Source organism: Alexandromys fortis, unplaced genomic scaffold (assembly GCF_014885135.2).
Source record: "Alexandromys fortis isolate MF-2015 unplaced genomic scaffold, M_Fortis_MF-2015_v1.1 scaffold_131, whole genome shotgun sequence".
NCBI classification, from domain to species: Eukaryota; Metazoa; Chordata; class Mammalia; order Rodentia; family Cricetidae; genus Alexandromys; species Alexandromys fortis.
In genome coordinates, this window is record NW_026068023.1 from 769,151 (window position 1) to 781,938 (window position 12,788).

Here is a 12,788-nt window from a genome sequence, read left to right on the forward strand (position 1 = left end):
TCTCTCTGTCTCTCTCTTTCTTTCTCTCTCTCTCTCTCTCTCTTTCTGTGTGTCTCTTTCTCCCTCCCTCTTTCTCTCTCTCTCTCTGTCTTTCTCTCTCACAAAGCTCCCTCATCTGACACTAATAAATACTCTGATAAAAGTGGCAAGCTTCCCTTTACAATGGGAAGCGGAAGCTCCACAGGGCTACTGCATCAAGAATCAAAGCCCTGTTTTGCAAGCTGCCGCTGTTCGTGGAGGTCAGTGCTTCTCAAACTGCCTGTAAGAAAGGGGCAATAACATTTGTTTCTAATAAGCCATAGGTGAAATCACTGGAGAAATGTAATAAAAGTAAATTGGTAAAAATTAAATTAAAGGGGCATCCTCTTCAAACCTCAAGTTATTATCACACACAATAAGTACAATGTCACAGTAATATTGCAATACTCCGTCTCTGTGCACTGGTGCTAGCCTATTAACTGTTACTCTACTTTGACTTGTATTGCTCCAGATGATACCCATTGATGTCCCAGCTCTGCTTAATATAGTCCAAGAGACACCTTGTACCACCACCACCCTCTGTAGACTTTGGAGACAAAAGATAGCATTTGTTTTAAGCTATAATACAGCTAGCAAGAAAACAGCCTTCATTTTTCTGTCTGAGGGATGGTTTAGGCATAAATATCTTCCCCCTTTGCCTTACTGAATCTGTGATTACTAACTTTTGCCACCCCTCAGCCGTCTCCCCACAGAAGTACCCTGTGCTTTGGTGTTTGATCTCTGTCAGTTCTAAGTGGCTTTGCCCATAGGAGGAAAAGGAGACCCCTATGAACCCTTGTCACTGAGCAGACTAGGAAGTGAAAAAGATCTACTACCTATCATGTTTCTCCAAAATCTATTTGTACTTCCCCTTATTAGACAAGCTCAGTCACCACAGATAGGATAGAATTCCATCTTCTGCCACTTTTCTCCAACCTCAAAGAGCCCAAGTAGCTCATTTTGTCTTCCAATTGAGAGGAATCAAACTTATTCCATGGTTTCACCCTTGGGCATTAATGAGCAATGAGTGACACTATAAGAAGCAGTCGGCCAAGATTTTACAAAGGAGTTAATGAGTTGGAAGTGTTTGGCACATCATTGCCCCTTCTAGCTACAAGAAACAGCACATTATTTTGAGGCCAGAGTCAGAATCTCACTTGCATTCTGCAAATTGCTGTGTTATCAGGTAAAGGATGCCCTGTGAGTTTCTAGGACTTGGTATTAGAGGCCATTTGACCCAGTCGTAAGGCTATCACATTCATCAATAGAGAAGATGAAACAACTAATTACTCTTGAATTTGCTCATCAGCTTCATTCTTTAAACAAGGAACTTCCTTCACAACCAGTTTGGGTGGAATAATAAGATGGAGTATGACGTGTTTGGAAGAAAGTCTAGGGTTGACAGGTCTGGCAGAAGTATAGCCAAGAGAAAGAAGGAAAATGGAATGCCGTTCCCTTTCTTGGTTGGAGTGGTTAAACATAACATAACATAGAGCTGATGGTGATGCTGAATCAGAGATGTAGGCAGGTCCCGAAGGTAGGCAGATAGCACACTCATATATGGTTGTAGCCTTGTCTGCTTTGAAAACAAGAAGGTTATCTATGAAGTGTGCCTAAAGCCTCTCATCCTACCCCAGTGTCTGCATCTTCCATTTCATTGCCAGGAAAACCCCACTTCGAAGGAGGCTCTCGGATGTGTGCAGGAGCATCTGCACAGTTGGGTTGGTCTAGTATCTGCGACATGCTTGTTCAGTGGCCCCCAGGGCTATCTTATACTCTGGATCCATTCTCAGTGACCCACAGTTTCAGATTTTATTCTTCAGTCCTCTAGTCAGATTTTTTTTGTTTCCTTGAGTGGAAGGTGCCAGATTGGATACCAATACTGTCTTTATGGTCTTTTTCACCAAGAAAAAATGCAGTGAGATGCAATGTTCAATATCCCATCTCCTTGGAAGTTTTCCTCCATCATCTATGGTCCTCCAAAGATAACCCTGCCAAGGGTGGAGTGGCTGTGAAGACACTACTCAGTACTGATAATGTTTGGTATCCTTAAAAGCCATTCTCCTATACCTTATTTTATTTCATTGCTCATCATTATTGTGTGTAGGTAATGGAGGGATGTCTTGGGTACTGTTTTATTGCTGTGAAGGGACACAATGACTAAGGCAACTCAAAGGAGAAAGCATTTAATTAGGGGCTTGCTTACAGGTTCAGAGGGTTTGTACATGACCATCACGGCAGGGAGTCTAACACCAGGCAGGCAGGCATGGTGCTGAGCAGTAGCTGAGAGCTCACATCCTGCCCATCCACATCCACAGACAGGAGAGAGAGAGAGAGAGAGAGAGAGAGAGAGAGAGAGAGAGAGAGAGAGAGAGAGAGAGAGAGAGAGAGAGAGAACTGGGAATGGCTTGCTTGGGCTTTTGAAACTTCAAAGTCTATGGCTAGTGACACACTTCTTTCAACAAGGTCACACCTTGTTGGAGGAGGCTGCTCCTTTGTTTTCTAGCCACTCAGACCTGAAAAAATCACTCATGTTGCTAGTTAGCTCTTATATCTTGGTTAGCCCATTTCTATTATTTTATATTTTACCATTAGGCTCGTGGCCTACCAACAAGGTTCCAGCTGGCAGCTCACATTTTTCTCCTCTAGTGGCTACATGGCAGCTCCCTAACTCTGCCTACTCTCTCCTCTTCTAACTGCTTGGAATTTCAGCATTACCTTATTCTGCTAAAGCACTGGCCAAAACAGTTTTATTCATTAACCAATAAAAGCAACACATAGACCGAAGGACTTCCCACACCAACACCTCTTAATTCTTTCTAAACAGTCTACCACCCGGGAATCAAACATACAAATATATGAGCTTATAGGAGCCACTCTCGATCAATCTACCACATTCTTCTCCCTGACCACCATAGGCTTGTGGCCATATCATAATACAAAATAAATTCAATCCAACTCCAAAATTCCCATAGTCTTTCAGTCCTAATACCATTTCAAAACCTAGCATCCTTTCTGAGACTCAAGGCAATCTTTTAGCTGTAACCCTCTGTAAAATCAAAAAAGCAAATTGCATACTTCCAATATATAGTGATGCAGAATACACATTCCCACACCCAAAGAAGAGGACAAAGAGAGAGTAGTGAGGAAATGCTGGACCAAAGCAAAAACGAAACTCTAAATTCTGTATCTATGCTCTGTGTCTTCCACTCCTTCCAGGTTTGCTGACTACAACATACTTCTTCCTCTAGGGCTGGTTCCATGTCTTATCTGAAGCTTTCCCTGAGAGGTATCCTATGGGTCTATTATTGCCAACATCTCGGGGCCTTAAATGCAATAAAGGCTTCACCTTCATAGCTTCATGCAATGGCCTCTCCAAGCCCTCATACAAAGGCTCCCCCGCCACATATCTGACATTGGTGGCTTTCCCTAAGTGCTGAGAAAAATCCATAACCTCCTTATACCCCATAATTCTCCCTTAGCAGTCCACTGACAGGGAACCAAATATTGAAATATATGAGCCTATGGGGGCCGTTCTCATCTAAGTCCCCACAAGCAATGTCAGAGGACAGTTCTTTCCTTCTACCCTATGTGAGTTCCCAGGGACTGAACTCAAGTTACTTAGTTTGTAAAGCAAATGCTTCCTCTCTGAGTCATCCTCTAGGTCCCATACCCTGCTCTTTCAAAGCAGCTCTTCACAGAGCCATAACAACTTGTGAGGAAGGATCACAAGCATGGTAGTCTCAGTGGGCATGAAACCAACACACTCATAAAACTGACTGCTCTTTGGACTGGAGAGGGAGGGGGATAAAAGTGGGGGGAGGTGGAGAAAGATGGGAGGAGGGGGAGGGAAATGGGAGGCTGGGAGGAGCCGGAAACTTTTTTTTCCTTTTCTCAATAAAAAAACTTACGTATTATTTGATGGAGTTATGCCAGGGAAATGTATCTTTGTCCTTCCTTACTTTGCTGTGGTTCTGTATTCCTTACCATGGAACTTAAAATTCAAGTACCTTCTTGATTCAGAATCTGAATCAGCAAGGTTTCTAAAAATAATAGCCCAGCAAAAGGTAGCAGCTTTTCTCCAAAATCTGAGCGAGTGTGTCGCAATTGTGCTAATGGCATTTGCCAGAGGCATTTTCCAGCATTTGGATCTGCCTTAGTCATTGCATAAACTTGCTCTATTAAGGAGATAACATATGGAATAACAATTTCATTAAGAATCAACACCAGACTAATTAATTATATATTGGGAAGGTTTTCTTTTTCTATGACTTAAAGTCCTACTGGGGCCCTAACTTCCCTGAAGTAACCTGACCTCTGAAATCTGATAGAATTATTTCTAGCTTGAAAGTGACTTCCACATGTGCCTAGTGTTGCAGCAAAACAATTTCTTCTGAGTATGGGATGACCACTGAAACCAGTAAATTCATTGGTTTCCCGCGCAACACACAATCAACGCCCTACTGATTTCTTTATATGTCCTTAAGAAGACACATGAGAAATTAACAAAACCAAAGATAGGTCTAAGTGGACCAGTTTTATAGCTCGGGCTATAAAAGTGAGGTTGTTTCATTTGAGGGTGGAGCATCCACAGGATAAATCCTAAAATAACCGTCTTGTACATGGTGTCCAGTAGCACACCTCCCTGGTAAATGCGGTCTGCCATATGAGTCTGGGGATACCCTCAGAATTCCAGATGGACTAGGTGATGCATTGCAGTCCTTGAAAGAAACACATACAGAATAAGGTTATAAGGAAGTTCTTGTGGCAAGTTGTGAGGCCTTTGCTGTGAGTGATAAAACACAAATGATGTTACGCTTTCTGTCCAGGGGGAGTTGTCCTGAATAAGAAAGAGATGTGTGGAAGAATCTTCCTTATTAGCCCTGATTTACCAGGAAAAATAAGGACAGAGGAAGAATGAGATGCAGGTACTGATACTCGCAGCTAGGGGCAGGGCATCAGGGTAAAAGGGCACTAAAAACTGTGTCGATAAAGCCCCTCCTGCGATTCAAACACCTAGGCGCATTGGGGAAAATCAGTAAATGGAACAGCAATGAGGAGATGAAATAAACATAAGGGTCCCAAGAGAGGCAATGTTTAAGGTCCAATATACCAGGTCAGACACGATAGTAAAAAGAGAAGTTAAGTCAGCGATGATGCCGTGTGTACAGACACTGGATAGTAAAAAGAGAAGTCAGCGACGGTGCCATGTGCCTGTCATAGCACTCAGGATGGTGAGGCAAGATTGTTTTAAGGTGAAGGACAATCTGGGCTACAGAGGGAGTTTCTGTCTCAAAAGCATACTTTAATTTAGTGGAAAATTCAGGACTATTTAATGTTTTAGTGGCTTTATTGAGTTTCATGTTAGGACATGATTTTTTTTTTTTCATGAGGTAGGATTAGCTTTGGTGGGCCTAAGTGAGTGAAGTCATCATTTAAATTGGATTTGTGAAGTACTAAAACTTTTAAAAGGGGCTGAGGAAAGGGTAAATAGACAAAGGGGCTTGTCTGGGTCACTTGAAAGGAACTGGCAAAATTTATATCATGCAAGAGTTGCTGGAGAAAATGATGACAGAGAACCAGAACCTGTGCTTGTGCTTGAGAAGACAGCAAACCTTAGCTCCCCTATTGTTTCCTTTGTTCCAGAGCTATAAAAAAAGCACATGGCATGTGTACTTGAAGTTAGAACAGTATCTTGTCTTGGAAGGACTCTTCTTCATTGCCGATCAGGTACAAACTCTCTCACTTTCTTTTCAATTAACATGTTGGTTGATCTCTCTCTCTCTCTCTCTTTGTCTCTCTCTGTGTGTGTCTCTCTGTCTGTCTAGCTAGCTAGCTCTCTCATCATTCCTTACCTCTATAAGATAAAATCCTGGGGTAGCACACCACAACTATCACAAAAGAAGGAGTTTCCATAGTTTGTAATAGCTAGCCCCAGTTTCTTCTTTAACTAAGTGGTCTGTGTGTCTACCTGTGAAGATCAGGCGGGATGATTGGTGGGCCCAGGGTGAATTTCCTTTGAGTTGCTGGCCAAGCAGACCCCATGAAGTTTGCTAGAGTAGTGCCCATAGTGAGTAGGCTGTATGCTGTAGTGCCATAACATACTCTGCAGGCTGATCACCAAGGGTCCAGTCCAGCTCTGAATCCCGTATGTTCCTCTGTGAGTGTGCAAGCTAATATGTGCCTGCTGGTGTAATAGTGGCATTACTGCTATAGGTAAAACCAATTACTTTTGGATTGTATTTAAGTCCTGCTCTATAGAAGGGAGCCCATGTTTCATATACTTGAGGGTAAAAACTGTGATTGTGAAATCATAAGTCCCCTTGAGAAGGCTGTAATACTGTTTTTGTTTAAAAAAAAAAGTGGTTGCCTAATTCTCTTCTGAACATTTATATTCCCAACCAAAGATGACTGTTGTTGCCTATAATAATGAAAGAAAACCTCCTTGGCAGTGGTTGATACTTCAGACACTTTAGCTGCTGAGAACAAGTGTCTTTGACTGTGGTTTATTCTGTCATGCTCTTGCTTATACTTCTTGTGTGGCATAGTGACCCAGTATGTGTTACATATGCATACTCTCCCCCTCTCTTTCTGCCCTCTCTTCCCCCTTTGATACACACACACACACACACACACACACACACACACACTCACACACACACTATCCAAGACTATGAGAACATAGTGGAAAAGGGAGCAGAACTAATGTATGAGCCAGAAGAGGATGAAGCAGTGTAGTGGAGCTGTTTCCACTGGGCATGACATGACTATTGGATAATGAGACTGGGTCACTATGGTCAAGAGACTAAGGTAACGCCGTGTTGTCCTGACTCCATTCTGCATCTGCTTCTACACTTTTCAGCCCTCTACCCACCTCCCCATTAACAGCCACATCTGTTTTGACAACTCTGGGTTTTCCACGACCTTGACCATGTTCTGGATGCATTATCCAAAATAATTAATGTTTGAACAATTTAAGAATAAACAAAAATAACAGATAATGGTATAAATCTTTTAATTAATGATCTTGTATCTGAAATAACTATGTTCTGCCAAAACAGATGTTACAATGTTACTGTGATCCTCAATTAAGATTGATGTAAATGTGGTCTGTGAGGTCTTCTGGCTTTAAAAATGCCGTGCCCTGAGCTTCTCCAACAAGAATCTTTCTGAAGCACTATCCCATAATAAACTCTTACACTCTTAATTGGCTTAATACGTATGGTACTCTGTAATTTCAAGTGTGGTTCATTTGAGTGGTACATAGAATATCAAGGCTTACATAGTGGTAACAAAATAAGCAAAGCAATACAAAGATGACTAAGTCCATGGTAATGGTAATAATGAGGTTATTCCATAGTAGCAGGGGTGAGCATTACTAAATTCTTCCTTGGGATTCCATCCACCATTCCCACCTGTCTGTCCCCAATCATGCATGTCCTTGGGAGGTACTACAGTACTTAGAGGATGGGCATTTAATTAGGGACTGGGAGGCTAGTGGTGCAGCTTTCATGAGTTATCACCAGTGCTAAGGTGGACTTTTCAGTGATACAGCTGCTTCTAAGCCACCCTGTATTTCTGCACATAACCCCAATAGATTCATTGGCTCACCAAGCTGGACTTGAATGGAACCTTTCTTTCGTCTGTCATTAGCCTATCTGGAGCACACAGCCATTTCTTTATGTATCCCCAGGAAGAGGCACACTACAGCTGGGTTTCTTGTCATTGTCTGCTGGTTTTTCAGCTTTTTGAGCTTATTTCCCTACATTAAGCTCCCTCTATTAAACATACTTGATGTGAATGATATTTTTCTGAATACACTGGGTATCAACCATCCCATTTTCACTAGTACCCATGGGTCTATAATTAAGGCTTTTCTCTGATTACATGTCTATTCTTGCCAACTTTCTGAGTCCCCAAATTGGTACCTTGCATTTTTTTATATGTATAGAAATGCGGTATATTAGGAAAGCCAGGGGGCAGCAATTTGTTTGTTCTTCAAACTAGTAGATTAAAATAATGCTACATTCTAGGCTGTTTTCAAAGCATAGAAGGATGGACATATGGATATTTATACCTTTTTCCTTTCTAATTTTTTGTTTTGGCTATGATACAACTTTGATGACACTTGAAGAATAAATTTTTTTTTGTTTCATTTTCCAAAGTGAAGATAAATAAACACAGGCTTTAAAGAGTGGCTCTAATTAATCCCAGAAGCTCCTATATTTAGTTAGAGCCAGAAATTTCTGCTTCTTTGGGTTATTTCCTGAGCACTGTATACAGAACTGTCTTTGGATTCATGGTCGTAGCCATCTGGAGTCTGCGGTGTTTTGTCTTTGGCATGACACTGATCTATGCTACTTTAGAATCCATTAAATTGTATGGCTGACTCACCTGTAGTCCTGGCCTTGGAAGTGGAGTAATGTGCATTTCAAAGGATTCTGCAGCCTGCTTTAGCAATCTGTCTCATCAGAACGAATATTCCTATGGTCCAGGAAGCAGAATAGAAACAAAGGTGGTTGAAACACACATAAATGAACATGCACATGCTCGTGCCCACACACGCGTGCGCACACACACACACAAACAAACATAAAAAAGAAAACACTTTTATGATTATTTCATCTGTTTCCCTCCATAGCTATGCTCTTCTGATGAACAATCCTATGTGAAGACCCACACAACAAGGACCAAAAGCCAAGGTTTCAGAGCAGTTCATATGAATGGCTTGGAAGCAGTTTCTTCAACAGCTTCAGCTAACGCATCCTTGGCCACACCTTAACTGAAATGCCACAGGAGACACTGTGCTTTTGGCAGACTCTACCCTTCAGGGCATAATTGTCATGCAGCAGTAGATAGTCGTGTTAGTCAACTTCCATCACACACGACTAAATACTTAGGAAAACCAGCGTGAAAAGGGGAAGGTTTATTTTGCCTTCTGATCGTAATGAGTTCCGATCAAGGCCACTTGTCCATGTTGATTTTGGGACTGTGGCAAGAGGCGTGCCTCACTCACTTCAAGTTCATAGTCTTCTACGTATGTATGAACCTGCTAGAACATTTTGTCTCTCTCCCCAACTCAGCAAGAATAAATTCACATTGATATTCACTATAGTCAAGCTAAACACAGCAATTTGTTCATCTTCTCCATCTCGGTATCTGTGATTAAGCTGGTTTGCATCTGATTTCTGCCACTCTCAATGAAGGTTCTGACTGGTAAATAGTCTGCAGAATCAGCCTTGTGTCTCACTCCTTAATTTTCTCCTTTTATGGTCTCTTTCTCTCCAAGGTCAAGCTGACTGGTTCTGAATCACATGTTAGGCCACACCTCTGTTTCTTTGGGTACCAAAAAAAATGTGTTTTGTTCATCTGTGCTTCTAAAAGAGCTCCTGTGGCATTTTCTCCAGGGGAAGACTTAACATACTGAAAATATAGCCTTTTGACTAAGTGATCTGCATTTGTTCTGGGGTAGATTTCCTCTACAGTGTATGTGTTTGCATCAAAACGTAGCTAATCAAACACCCTCTGGGTACTGAGCCAACCATCCAAACTGAAGCAACCTGAGCAGTCATTGAGGAAAGCAACAGAGTAAACAAATGTCACACATGAATCCAGCAAACATTTCCAAGTTCTGAGGTGCAGTCTCCCCGTACTTGTTGCTCTCTGTGCAGAAGAGCCTTTGGCAACATTCACTCAACCCCAAAGCCTCCCTCCTCCCAATTAGGAGCAGCAGCACACTGGGCTCTTTTCCAGTGAGTCCCTCTCCCCACATCACAGACATTATTTCATTCTCTCTTAAGAATCCATTGTTGTTTGAGTCTGAAATGTCTCCTACTGGTTAATGATTTGAATGCATACTACCCAGCTTATGGTTCTATCTTATTTTATTTTTACATTTGTTATTGAAGTGTGAGTGTGTGCGCGCAAGCACGTGCGTGCGTGTGCAAGTGCATGTGTACATGTCTGTGGTCCATGGCTCATGAGTGGAGGTCAGAGGACAACTTGCAGGAGTCAGTACTCTTTTTCTATCATGTGGGTCCCAAGGAATGAAACTGTCAAGGTTGGTAGCTGGCTCCTTTGCTGGATGAGCCATCTCTTCAGGCCCTCTGGTGCTGTTTTAATGGGTGTAGCACTTTCAGTAAGTAAGGCCTAGAGGGTGGGAGCAGCTCACTAGGAATAGGGCTCTGAAGGTGATAACTGGTGCTGCTTCAGCCTCTCTTCATTGCTTCTTGGTCCACTGAGATGTAAACATTGCACACCTGTAAGCTCCCGCCATCACGAGACGGAGACGCTCTGCCATGCCTTGCTAGATACGAGGGACTGCAACCCTCTGAAACCATGAGCCAACAAAGCCTCTCCTTCTTTTAGTTGTTTCTCTCGAGTGCTCTGCTCACAGTGACCCAGTAGTTACACAAGTGACATGTAGATAATACATTTAAACCTTATAATCATTAGACAAAATAAATAAAATAAAATTCCCCTCCTAACTGCCCCCTGTAATGTAATGCTAAGTTTTACCATTCCACAGGATAATTTGCTGTCCTAATTCTAAATTGACTGTGATAGCAATGTATTATACCCACCCAATTTCCTTTTCATTTTCTAATTAGCATATAAACTATAGCCTTTCTTAGGACATTTTTGTACATGGTTAGTTTTAGTTGGTCAACCCCCTCATCTCCCCCTGTTTGCTCTCCCCTCTTATACCCTCCAGGATTATCCCTTGCACTTCCACATCACAAGTGTTCTGATGCCCTATACATCGCTCTTCTAACTAGCTTTGCCCTGTATCTCATGAACATCTGTTGATAGGAATGTTTACCAGTGCAACCACAGTAGGAGTCAATATAGATACTAAGATTCAAAGTGTCATATGATCTAGCTACCCCACTCCAAGGTTTATATGCAAAGGACTGTATACCACAGCACAGAGATACACGTGTTTGTATTTCATAGGACGGGATGGAATCAGTCTAAATGTTTGTATCCACAAATAAAGAGGTCATCAAAATGTCATTCACATATACAATGAAATTTCATTCAGTCATAAAGAAAATCGAGTATACCGAGACTATAAAATTTGCGGGAAAGTGGATGAGATTGGAAAGTCTTGTATTAAGTGAGGTAACCCAGGCTGAGGAGGATAAACACTGCATGTGCTCTCATGTGAGGATCCAAGCTTCTAATTTGTGTATGTGAGTGTTTATGTGGAAATGAGTGTGACTAGGAGTCACTATACAGATTCAGTCCTTTAGTTAGCCTGGTGACCATTCTCAAAACTTGCCCCTGAAAGAAGAAACCAAATAATTCTAACAGCATTGCCTTCTAGTTATGCACATCCAGAAAAGCCAGGAATATAACCAAGTTCAGAAGAATCGGCATAGATATTAGATGTTCTTCTACCATAACAACTAAAATCAGATGGATGGATTTGAAGCACAAATTATTCCATGACCAAAAGGCATGATTCCCCTCTGCCTCAGCTTCACATCTAAAGTCATGGGAGGGTTATATAACCACCACAGTTTCATTGCTCCAAGGGTTGTCTTAATGATGTTTGAAAAGCAACTAAAATGTATATGTATGTATCAAATAGATATCTATACAAATCATACTGAACTTGATTGCTTTCCTCCCAACTCACTACAGGGGATGCTTTGTGAGCTTTGGCATAATTCAGAAACGGCCATTATCATCGCACCTTGAGCATGTTAGTGTTTTTCCTCATGTCGTATTAGTGAAATTAGATCAACTTGACCCGGCAGATGAGTGTCCCAGCAAAACAGAACATAAATCCTCTTTGAGGGATGTTATGCCAGGTTGAAAATTATTTCAGTATTTTGCAAACAAATCATGACACATGATAAAAAATATAACAAATACTCAACAACAAGAAAATTATCATATAGTCAGGAAAACTTTAAATGTTGGAGGTTTTAAACACAAGTTACTCATTTTAAACATAAAATACTCATTTTATTCAAAGAAATAAGGCCAGAGAATCCAGCAGTACAAAAGAATAATAGTAAGGAAGAAGCTTGGATAGATTCTGGTCAATCAGAAAGAACCTCCAGCATAATGCAAAGAGAAATAAATGACAGGAGACATTAGGATGAAAGACAAGAGACAGCAGATACTATAGATAATGGTGTGTGTGTGTGTGTTATTATATTCCTTAAGTGATACCCCAGGGAAAGTAAAAGTGCTGCATATGGAAACTATTTGAAGAAACAATGCATAAAGATTCTCTATAACTTAAAATTAGCAAGATTCAAAAAGCATAGAAATCCTCAAACAAAAAGAAATTAAATTACACCATAGTAAACTGTCACAAATAATAGAAAAAAAGTATTTAAATAACCAGAAAGGACAAAAGAACACAAATTAAAAAGATAGACTGCCTTCAAAACAGTAAATATTAGAAAGATGCCTTATTTTTAAACACTCATAATAGAAATAAAGGGATAAGAAATGATAAATATCTCCCAAGTGCTAAAGGGAAAAAAAAACTCTCGACAGAGAACCTGAAATGACCCTATCCTATAGCCATACTGATTAATATCTTGCATATCACCATAGAACCTTCATCTGGAGACGGATGGAGATAGAGACAGAGACCCACACTGGAGCACTGGACTGAGCTCCCAATGTCCCAAGGAGGAGCAGAAGGAGGGAAAATATGAGCAAAGAAGTCAGGACCACGAGGGGTGCACCCACCCACGGAGACAGTGGGGCTGATCTATTGTGAGCTCACCAAGGCCAGCTGGACT

The 12,788-nt window shown here is 41.3% G+C and overlaps 1 protein-coding gene across 4 annotated transcripts in view; it reads right to left on the bottom strand.

Moving 5' to 3' along the window:
• Hhla2 (HHLA2 member of B7 family) overlaps positions 1 to 12,788 on the bottom strand; it is an 85,523-nt gene that overhangs the window by 46,044 nt on the left and 26,691 nt on the right. For 3 of the 4 annotated variants that reach the window (XM_050163447.1, XM_050163443.1, XM_050163445.1), the window contains one exon: positions 8,413 to 8,502. The exons of the other annotated variant lie outside the window; for it this stretch is intronic. The gene's annotated coding sequence lies outside the window, so the exon portion shown is untranslated. The remainder of the gene's footprint in view (positions 1 to 8,412; positions 8,503 to 12,788) is intronic. 4 annotated transcript variants of the gene reach the window in all.